The sequence below is a fragment of the Panthera tigris genome, chromosome A2 (genome assembly GCF_018350195.1).
Source record: "Panthera tigris isolate Pti1 chromosome A2, P.tigris_Pti1_mat1.1, whole genome shotgun sequence".
Classification (NCBI taxonomy): domain Eukaryota; kingdom Metazoa; phylum Chordata; class Mammalia; order Carnivora; family Felidae; genus Panthera; species Panthera tigris.
Genome location: NC_056661.1, coordinates 85,335,956 through 85,346,212, shown reverse-complemented (window position 1 = coordinate 85,346,212; position 10,257 = coordinate 85,335,956). Strand labels below are relative to the sequence as shown.

The window sequence follows — 10,257 nt, the reverse complement described above, 5'->3', positions numbered from 1 at the left end:
GGGCTTATAACAAAGAGTTTATTTCCTTAGAGTTTTGGAGACCAGAAGTCTGAAATGAAGGTATCAGCAGAACCAAGTTCCCTCCAAGGGCTCTAGTGGACAATCTTGCCATGCCTCTTCCAGCTTCTGGATGCTTCTGGCATTCCTTGGCTTATGGCTGTACAACTCCAGTATCTGACTCTGTGTGCACTTGGCTTTTCCTCATCTCCCTGTTTTTCCTTTGTGTATTTCTTATACGGGAACTTGGACATTTGTCACTGGATTTAGGATCCATCTTGATAATCCACAATCATCTCATTCTGAGATCCTTAGTTTAGTCACATTTGCAAAGGCTCTTTTTTTTTTTTTTTTTTTTTTTTTTTTCCAAATAAGATCACATTCATTTGTTCCAGGGTTAGGATGCAGGCATATCTTCTCAGGTGCCAGTATTTAACCTACTACAATATTAATCTAGAATTCAAAACAGAATCGATAATGATATTATCAATAGGATTACATGATGCTGCATACTACTTTGTTATTAATAATACTTAAGTACCAAATGGAAAAATTTCCTCCTAATACAATTTTAAATGTTTAAAGCAAGGAAATGGCTCTTTATTTTCAATTTGTTTCATAGTTATTCATGATCTTTTGATCCTTAATAAAAACCTCATCATTCTAGGAGCGCCTGGGTGGCTCAGTTGGTTAAGTGCCCGACTCCGGCTCAGGTCATGATTTTATGGTTCACGAGTTTGAGCCCCGCTTCAGGCTCTGTGTTGACAGCTTGGAGGCTGGAACCTGCTTCAGATTCTGTGTCTCCCTGTCTCTCTGCCCCTCCCCAACTTGTGCTCTGTCTCCGTCTCTCTCTTTCTCAAAAATAAATAAACATTAAAAAAATTAAACCAAAAGCAAACAAACAAACAAAAACCCAAAGCTCCAACATTCTAGAGGGTCATTTTCCACCAGGGGTTGGATTATAAAACATCCTCTGGGGAAGCAGCTTACCAAAAACCCATTTTCAGATGGGAGAGGGATTTTTGCATCTTATGAAAAAGACTGTTTGATATACCTATTGCCTTTAGATATCAGGATCAAAAAAACTATCAATACCTTGGAGGGATAGTGAGAAAGAATGACAGGATTGAAAATGTAAAAATGCCCCAAACCTCTAATTAGTAACCAAACCATTAGTAATCTCATATGGTTAGTATCTATTAAATACATTCCTCTGTCACACTAATTTAGGAGCCCAAACTAAATATTTATGTGAACCATTTTGCAAAAACTGTGCAATAATCTTTGAACCACCATGAATGTCAGTTGGTTCTCTCAATACACACCTTGATTCTCTTGTCTGATTCATCTGTACTTCAATAAAAAAAATAATAAAACAACAAACAAACAGAATTTCTATCTGCTTGTGTAATCTAGTTATCATAGGCTCCTGCAGTCCTCATAGTACTCCTGTTCAATTTCTTTGCACAATTTCCTTACAGTATTATTCCTAAATCTGAATAAAAAATGAAGAACAGACTACAGATTTTCTTCCTGCGTTGAGAGCTGCATAAAATTTAGAAAATATACTTCACTGAGTGAGAGAGAGAGAGAGAGAAGGAGGGAGAGAGAGAGGGAGATTTTTGAGAGATACAAAGGAATGCGGGTGAGAAAATGTGTTCTGTTTGTTAAATCCTCCTTACAGTTCATAAATAGAATGTATGACATTTAGATTGATGTACATGTGTTAATACACTCTTCTTCCAAGTGGGAAGCAAACATTTCTTGGGCTAGTCCTCCAAAAATTTGATAATTTATGTCTAATAGAATAAAGACATTTGGATTCCATTCCCTTTAAAGTATGCATATGACAAACACAAGACATATTTATTTCTTTGCCAGTTATGCCTTCTATTATAAGAGTATGCCTTCATTTCATGAGCTATTCCAAAGGGCAATCTCTATCAGGGGATTTGTGCACAAAGGAAAAATAACATGCAGCTTAATCAAATACAACATGAAATACGATACAAAAAAACAAAATACACAACGTCCGGAGTGTAGTTTGAGACATCTCACGTATTCATAGTGTGCTCAGCTTTGATTAGCCTGTCCAGCCAACTGAAAGAACTGTTATTCAGTGTATCAAGAAGTGCCCATGCGAAGGGGAAGGACTCTGAGTTTAGAAGTTTGGGTCAGGTGTCTGTTCCTACACTGCATCGTGTGTATTCATGTCATCATGATGAATGCAGTGTAACTTAACACTAATACCGTCTAAATGCAGCGGAAAAGAGTTTGTGAGCATATCCCAACCTAGGGCTAACTTGTTTTTCCAGCCTACTACTTGATAGCATGACAAAAGTCAAGGGTTATCACTAATGGTGAGTAACATCCTATAATAATTCCATGTGGGCTAAAGAGGGACTTTGGATGGTTGAAAAATAAAATGTACCCCCAGACGATAAAGCTCCAAGCACTTTTTCCCTGTACACCATAACTCATTAGCATTAACTTAAAATTAGAAGAAAATACCCATGGATGTTATATTGCCATAACCTAAGGAAGTAAGGTTAACAACAAAAGATGTTCCTCCATGGTTTCTCAATGTATTCTTTGCATATAAATCAAAGTGTATGCAAACAACCATTTAGGTAGAAAACTGCCATGGATTCTGCCCATGAGTATCAATAAATTCAGTTTAAAGAACATGCTCTGTAATACTATTATTTATAAAAATAATATTATCCAATTTAATCTTTCCCTTTTTTACAGAAGATGACCTCTTTTCAATAGTCTGATGATTAGATTTGGATGAGAATATCAGAAGTTCTTCTGAGGTTAAACAAATGGGATTTGAAAAATTTTTATTTATCTTTTAAAATTTACTTATTTATTTTGAGAGAGAGAGTGTGTGTGTGTGTCTCTATGGGTGGTGAAGGGTCAGAGAAAGAGGGAGAGAGAGATTCCCAAGCAGGCTCCCTGCTGTCAGCACAGAGCCTGAGTTGGGGCTTGATCCCATGAACCACAAGATCATGACCTGAGTCAAACTCACGAGTCAGATGCTTAACTGAGCCACCCAAGCACTCCCAAATGGGTTTTATTTTTAAATACAGCTTTGTCTCTGTTGCTTCTTTTAACCACTTAATGACAATAATAATAATAATAATAATAATAATAATAACAAACCTCGAGTGCAACATCACAGGATTTGTTTGCTTAGTTTTGAGCAAGTTAACATGGGCCAGGCTTTCTGAAATACATACACAATAAATTAAGTTATTTTAAGAAACACTATGATTTATGGCTTCTCATCTTTACACAGGATCTATATTTAATTACCAGTATCTGGTTGTCAGAAAATCCTGTATGTGTAAAAGATAAAACCCAAAATTTTAGGTTCATTTAGGACATTTGTAAGAGCAGGTCTAATTAAAACATATCAGTTACCTCCTTATCAAAATTCCTTGGAAGTCAAACATTCTCCTTTGCACAATAATAACTTAACAACGGGTGACATATCTGTTACTTAAAAAGTTTTTCCACAAGGGCAGATTTATAAAAGTTTGGAAAAGTATTCCTTTTTTATAGTTGTGGTAAATTTGTCATTTGGCCACCACTTGCCATATTTTGATTACTCTGATATTACTTTATCTGAAATTGCCTTATTCCTTGCTGGCTAATCAATATGTAAATATGTCTCACCAACTTTACCATTTTCTAAATTAACTAGGTTACTAAATCTTTGAGCCACAAAAAAGTACTGTTCTTATTCATATTTATTGAAAATTTATTTATATATAATATATTCTTTTTTGCATAAAAATCCCTTTTGTTTGCATGTTTGGGTCAGTGGGATGCCCCCCCCCCCCAACCCCTTCAGTGATCTTTCTATGTTTTCGCAGCCTCTGAAGTCATGGGCAGTTGCCCATGACCAGTCCAGGCAGCTGCCTATTTGAAAGTCAAACTTTTCAAAGAGTAGCAAAAAGAATTAAGGCACAGGAAAGTCTAGTTCATTAAATTATTCTTAGTATTTTTATTACATACTTTCAAATTATATGCAAAAGTAAATGAATTAGTAAAATAAAACCCATGTATATATGTTCTAATTTCAACAATATGTCTAATTTTATTTCATCTGTTGCTTCTCTTTTTATGCAAATCTAAGATATACTATTTCATCTATGCAGAGTCAATAAATAAAAGACAAATACTTTTTAAACAAAAACATAACTGGAATATAATTATTCCAACTAAAAATAAATAAGAATTTCTTTATCTGAGAAACTTTCAAGTAATTAAATTCTTACCTCTTAAAATGTGCTTATTTAGGTTTTAGATGCTTGGGATATTCAAGTGCTGGGCTAATTTCTCTATTTGGAACAAAATATTAGTCTTCTGAACAACACCTTATAGTAGGTATTATTATCTCATATTTTCAGATTGAGACTTATATAAAATAAACTCCCTGAGGTCATAGTTTAAGGGACAGAGCTGGTTCAATTCTAGGAATCTTGTTGAAGCTCTTTGTTACTCAGATCCATATAATTTAGTTTATTTCAGGGTAGAAGAATGTAAGGAGTGGGACTGTATCCAAAAAATACAATATTTTTTAATAAAATTAAAAATGTATAGAATATGCAAATCCTTTTCTTTCTTTCTTTCTTTCTTTCTTTCTTTCTTTCTTTCTTTCTTTCTTTCTTTTTCTTTCTTTTCTTTCCCTTTCCCCTTTCCTTTCCTTTCCTTCTCCCTCTCTCTCTTCCTTCCTTCCTTCCTTCCCGTAGCAAACACACTTAAGTTTTGCTCACCAACTCAAAAATGTCTATTCATTTAATAAACTTACTGGGACTTTCTATTTTATTTTCTGAAAACAAGTGTACGCACACTTTGATACATAAATGTGAATGTAAACATTTCTTCCATCTAGCTAAAATATGTCAGAGAGGGAGAATATTATAGAATTAACGTTTAAAATATCTTTGGATGGATGATTCTACCTTTAAATTTTAAAAACATGTTCTGCCTGGGTGGCTCGGTCCGTTAAACGTCCAACTCTTGATTTCAGCTCAGGTCATGATTTCACGTTGTGTGAGTTCGAGCCCCACATCAGGGTCTGTGCAGACAGTGCAGAGCTGCGTGGGATTCTCTTTCTCCCTCTCTTGTTGCCCTTCCTGTGTGTTCATTCTCTCCCAAAATAAATAAATAAATAAACTTAAAAAGTAAAAATAAAAATAGTTTCTATAACTGAGGTTGGCTTCTATATGAATATAAAATGCGAGGGTTAACACTTTTAGGACCCCAAACTATTGGAACTATAAACAAATCAGACAAGCACTAAAATCAGGGATTTATTATATACGGAGTACACGCTTCTTGTACTTATTGTACTTAATCTTATTACATTTAAGAATGTATTGGTTTCACCAGGCCTCTTTTTTAATTTTTTAAATGTGTACTTATTTTTGAGAGACAGAATGTGAGCAGGGGAGGGACAGAGAGAGAGGGAGACAGACTCTGAAGCAGGCTCCAGGCTTTGAGCTGTCAGCACAGGACTGATGTGGGGCTCAAACCCATGAACTGTGAGATCATGACCTGAGCTAACATCAGAGGCTTAACTGACTGAGCCACCCAGGCAGCTCTGAACTGAATTTTGATTGGACCTTGTCTGAATGTTTCTATGTGGTCCTGACCACTCCTGGAAAATTGACTCCAATAGTTCTTTCTATTTTCACCTCACGCGTCCCATTGTCCTGAGGTGTCGAAGTAAATATGACCAAATTAATCATCTTTATGAAGTGATTTCTGCACTTCAACATATGAAGTGATTCATCTACATATAGATTCTGTATTTCTGTTACTAGAGCTATCTACTATGTTAAAGACACTCTGCCAAACTTTACAAGTGATATAAAGATGAATAAAGCCCTGCATCCACAAGTGGAGAGACTGGAAATAGTATTAAGGAAAATATATGTTATTTGAGATTCATTTATAGTTCTTAGTGTGTTCAAAAGAAAAGGAATCATAGCAACAAATTTTAGAGAAACAAGGATAGGTCTGTGGATAAGACTTATAATTATAATTATATATAATAATTATAATAATTATTATTTTGGTAGAACCCTTGTTCCTCCAGCTCACCAAGCTGAAAACCTTGGAGGAATTTAAAATTTCTCTCCGTGTTAGGCTTCACCTCCAGTAAGATGTTGCTACAGATTCTACCTTGGGACCATTCTTTATTCTGTTCACAGCACAATAAATCAGGATCTTAATTTTTCTCTACATTTTCAATTTCCCTTTGTTGAATTTAACAAAGCTGCCAGATTGATTTCCCTATAGAACAGTTCTATACATACTGTTATTAGAATTAGGGCTTATGGGAAAAATGGCTGAGAGAATAATAATTCTTTGGAAAAATAACACCAAATATCAAGATATTATTGTTCAGGTCTGATTCTCAAACTTTAGCATGCATCAGAATCCCGTGGAAGGTTTGCTAAAACACACATTGCCCGGTCCTAGATCTTCCAGTTTAGTAGGTCTGAGGAGGGCTTGTGAGTTTGCATGTCTATGAATTGTATTGATACAGTTGAGACTGCTAGTCCCAGGATCATAGTTTGAGAACCACTGGTCTATACCACTATTATTAGCAAGGCGAGTAGAAAAAACACAGGACTCATAAGATCATCTGGCCTTTTTCAGATGTTCCATTTGCTAGGACTATGAAATTATGGAGGCTGGGTGGTCTCTTGAGATTTCATTTTGTCATCTCGAACTGGTTCCAGTTCGAGCTTGTAAGAATGGATTTTGTGAATCTCTTCTAAACTCTGAATTCAGTGACATTTTGGAAAATGGAAAGCAGCCATGATGGGAATATTTAACCATAAAAATGGACAATTGTCCTAAACCAGATTTGAATTTTTTTTTTCCATTTTTGAGAACTAGTTGTTAATTACCAGCACCCTATTGATTAGATCCATATTAATTTTCATAACATTTTGGGTGTTAAAATAATTTTAAACCTCTCACTCCCTTTTGTATCATCTATTTTCCTCTGAGCAACAGATTGTTGGAGACAACAATCTCTGTGTGTTTCTATTACAAAACTTTAATGAATCTAGGACTTTGAGAAGTCTATTGGTGGGGAACAAAGACATTAATGACTATGTTTTGGTTTAAATGAATTCTAACTTCATGGAAACATCTATATCATGATACATAAATGCAGGAAAATGAAAGGGGAAAAATTTGAAATAAATGTAAGACATGCTTTTCTAGTTTTCTTCTGGTCACAGTACCAGATGTTTTTAAAGATCAAGCCCTAGGCTCTCTTCTCTTCAAACTCTATACTTTCTCTCAAAGAATTTCATCTGATGGTATTCATTAACCTACTTTGTTTGCAAATGACTCTCAAATCTGTATTTCGTATTAAAAAAACTCTTATTTGTGCCTCAGACCCACAAAACCTATAACTAGCTTGATATTTCTGTTTACAGAATATAAAAGTAACTCTAATTTGGTATGTACAAAAAAAATTCATAGACTTCTCCCCAAACATGGTTCCCTTCTTCAACATTTTTACCTCAGTGCTACATTCTGTATTTTAAATGCCCTTTGAAATCCTTTACTACTCATCATTTGAACTGCTCTCACTCTAAGCCAGACTTCTACCTTTGCTTACCCAGACTAGTTTGCTAGTCTCCCTTATCTACTCTTAACTTTTTCCAATACATTCTCCTCCTAATGACTAGATGGCCATTATAAATACAAGTATGATGATACCTTTTTCTTAAAATGCTTCATTGACTTCCTCAGCTTTTAGTGTAATAATCAAAAGCCTTAATTTATCTCACAAACCAACATTACATGGCCAACAAGCATGAACTGACTCTTGCCTATCTTTCCAGGCACATATCAAACTAATCCTTCCCTTGATCTCTATGATGACCTTACTGGCTTAGGTCCTTTGCACATGCAGTTCCCTCTGTCTTATATCACTTCACTTCCTCATCTTTGCTTGTAATTAAGATCTCAGTTCAAAAATCACTTCATCAGAAAACCCATGCCTTCCAACGAATACAGAACAACCCTTTTCCTATAACACTATGTGGTTTTTGCTTCATGGCTTTTGCCGCTTAGAATTTCATAGGCATTTTTACTTTATTTGGTTAATGTCTGTTTCCTTCCAATAGATTATAAGCTCCACAACAGTCTGTTAATATTCACTATTATAGCATTAATACTTAACAGACTATGTGATAGTAAGAACTCTCTCTCTCTCTCTCTCTCTCTCTATATATATATATATATATATATGTTCTCTCTCTCTCTCTCCATACACACACACACACACACACACACACACACATATATATATATATACATATATATATATACACACATATATACTGGGATTGTTGAATAAATGTTATAGTATTATAACTTGGAATAATCAGACTATCTCTTTCTCTCTCTTTTGCTCCCTCCCTCCCTCTCTCTTTCTTCTCTCTCTTCCTCTCTCCCAATATCCCTTCCTCCCCATACTCTTCTCACTCTCTCTCTCTCTCTCTCTCTCTCTCTCTCTCTCTCACACACACACACACACACACACACACACACACAAAGTTCCCTTCCCCTCACAGATCAGCAAGATATGTTTATTCTTCTAACCTGCAAGTCATTCTAAGAACCTACCTGCAAGGTTGTAATGTAGTGATTCTTAACCCTGGCTGCATATTAGAATCACCTGGGGAGATTTTAATAAATACCCATGCCTAGGCCCACCACAGACCAATTAAATCAACATTTCTGGAGGTGGGGCTCAGGCAACATTTTTTTTAAAGCTCCCTAGGTGATTCTAATGTGCAGCCAGGGTTGTGAAACATGCTCTAATGGATGAAATCTGAATACCCATCTGTTCATGAACCATTCAAGCCATTACTCTTGCCTAAGAAATTTCTAATTAAATGATCCTTATATTCATTCATTCATTCATTTGATCAAAACTTGCCATTTTAAACTATATCTTATTAACTCTTATATTTGTTACACTCATATTAAATAGTATATTTTTTACTAGAAGCAAAATTTTCTACTAGGCATTGTGAAAAACTGTACAATGTGGCCAGATACTTTCCAGGTTCTGAATTGAACTCTCTCCTCATGTAGCTGATATCATGGGTTTAAACCATAAATTTCACCCTAGAATTTTACCTTTGCTTCTCCTCTCACTGTGCATATTACTTGAACACGTGGTAGGCTTTCACATTGTTGGCTCAAATGCAATAATGCAGACATCATTTATGCAAGAAAACCCGTGAACCTCTTCTGTAAAATAGGCACATCCATGCAAAAATTTTTCTCCGTTCATCTGAACACTGTGAAGGGGAGCCTTGTGATTGCCATAACCTCTAGGGGGACCGTGGTTAGAGATGCTGTTGCAAAAAGAGAAGCTGAAGAACTGTTGGGGGTGGGCAGGAAGAGTAGAAATATTTAAAAAGGGACATGGTGAAATCAGGAAGCTTTTTCCTCAAAGGGCAGTTGCTGCTGGAGCAACTGAGTCATCCTCCCAGCATTGTCCGTCCTAGATACAGTGAACAGGAAGTGAAAGTTCAGTGTTGCTTACTGTCAATTACCATCCACATAAACAGACACAGGAAGATCAAGTCATGTTACTTAGCCTCATTGCCCTTGGATGTTTTGATAAATATGTTAGCTATTTACTCAACATAAATATTAAACTTACATACCCCCAAGGCCAAATGTTATAGTTTTCCTTCTGGATTCCTCCCTTTGAAAAGCACTGTCTTTCCCCACACGTTTTCTTTTTGGATTCACCAACTCTCTGCCCCTTGCCTCTCCTCACCGGCTGCTTCCGGGAGGGGAAAGTCCCATCGTCCAGGCCTCTCGTAAAGGTAAACTTGGTGCCAGGGAGTAATCCCCTTGGGTCACTAATGGATATTCACACATCTGAGAATGCTGTTAAGAAGCTTCTGAAGTGGAATGTGATTCCAGCTGTAGCAATTACATCGTGCTCATATTTCCTCGTTGAGACTCTAGGGAGAACAACAACTGCCTATTAGCAAGCTGACGATGGAAGGAAGCGCTGTAAATCTCACAAGCAGTGATAAAGCTGATGCTCCCGGAAGAAGTAGGGAAGAGTGAATTGCAATTAAAAAACAGAACCATGAACCTTGGCCTTTTAAAAGAACAACACCCACAGCAAGTTAATGAAGAACTCGAGAGGATAAACTAAACTGTAAACATTTCTTGTATCTCTGTTCA

The 10,257-nt window shown here is 36.0% G+C and overlaps 1 long non-coding RNA gene across 1 annotated transcript; it reads right to left on the bottom strand.

Moving 5' to 3' along the window:
* Window positions 1–416: 416 nt before the first annotated feature.
* On the bottom strand, window positions 417–9,331 carry LOC122236434. The gene is made up of 3 exons (XR_006214487.1): window positions 9,187–9,331; window positions 3,163–3,226; window positions 417–450 (listed from the first exon to the last, which is right to left on the bottom strand). It is a non-coding gene; the product is annotated as an uncharacterized LOC122236434 (long non-coding RNA).
* Window positions 9,332–10,257: the final 926 nt, after the last annotated feature.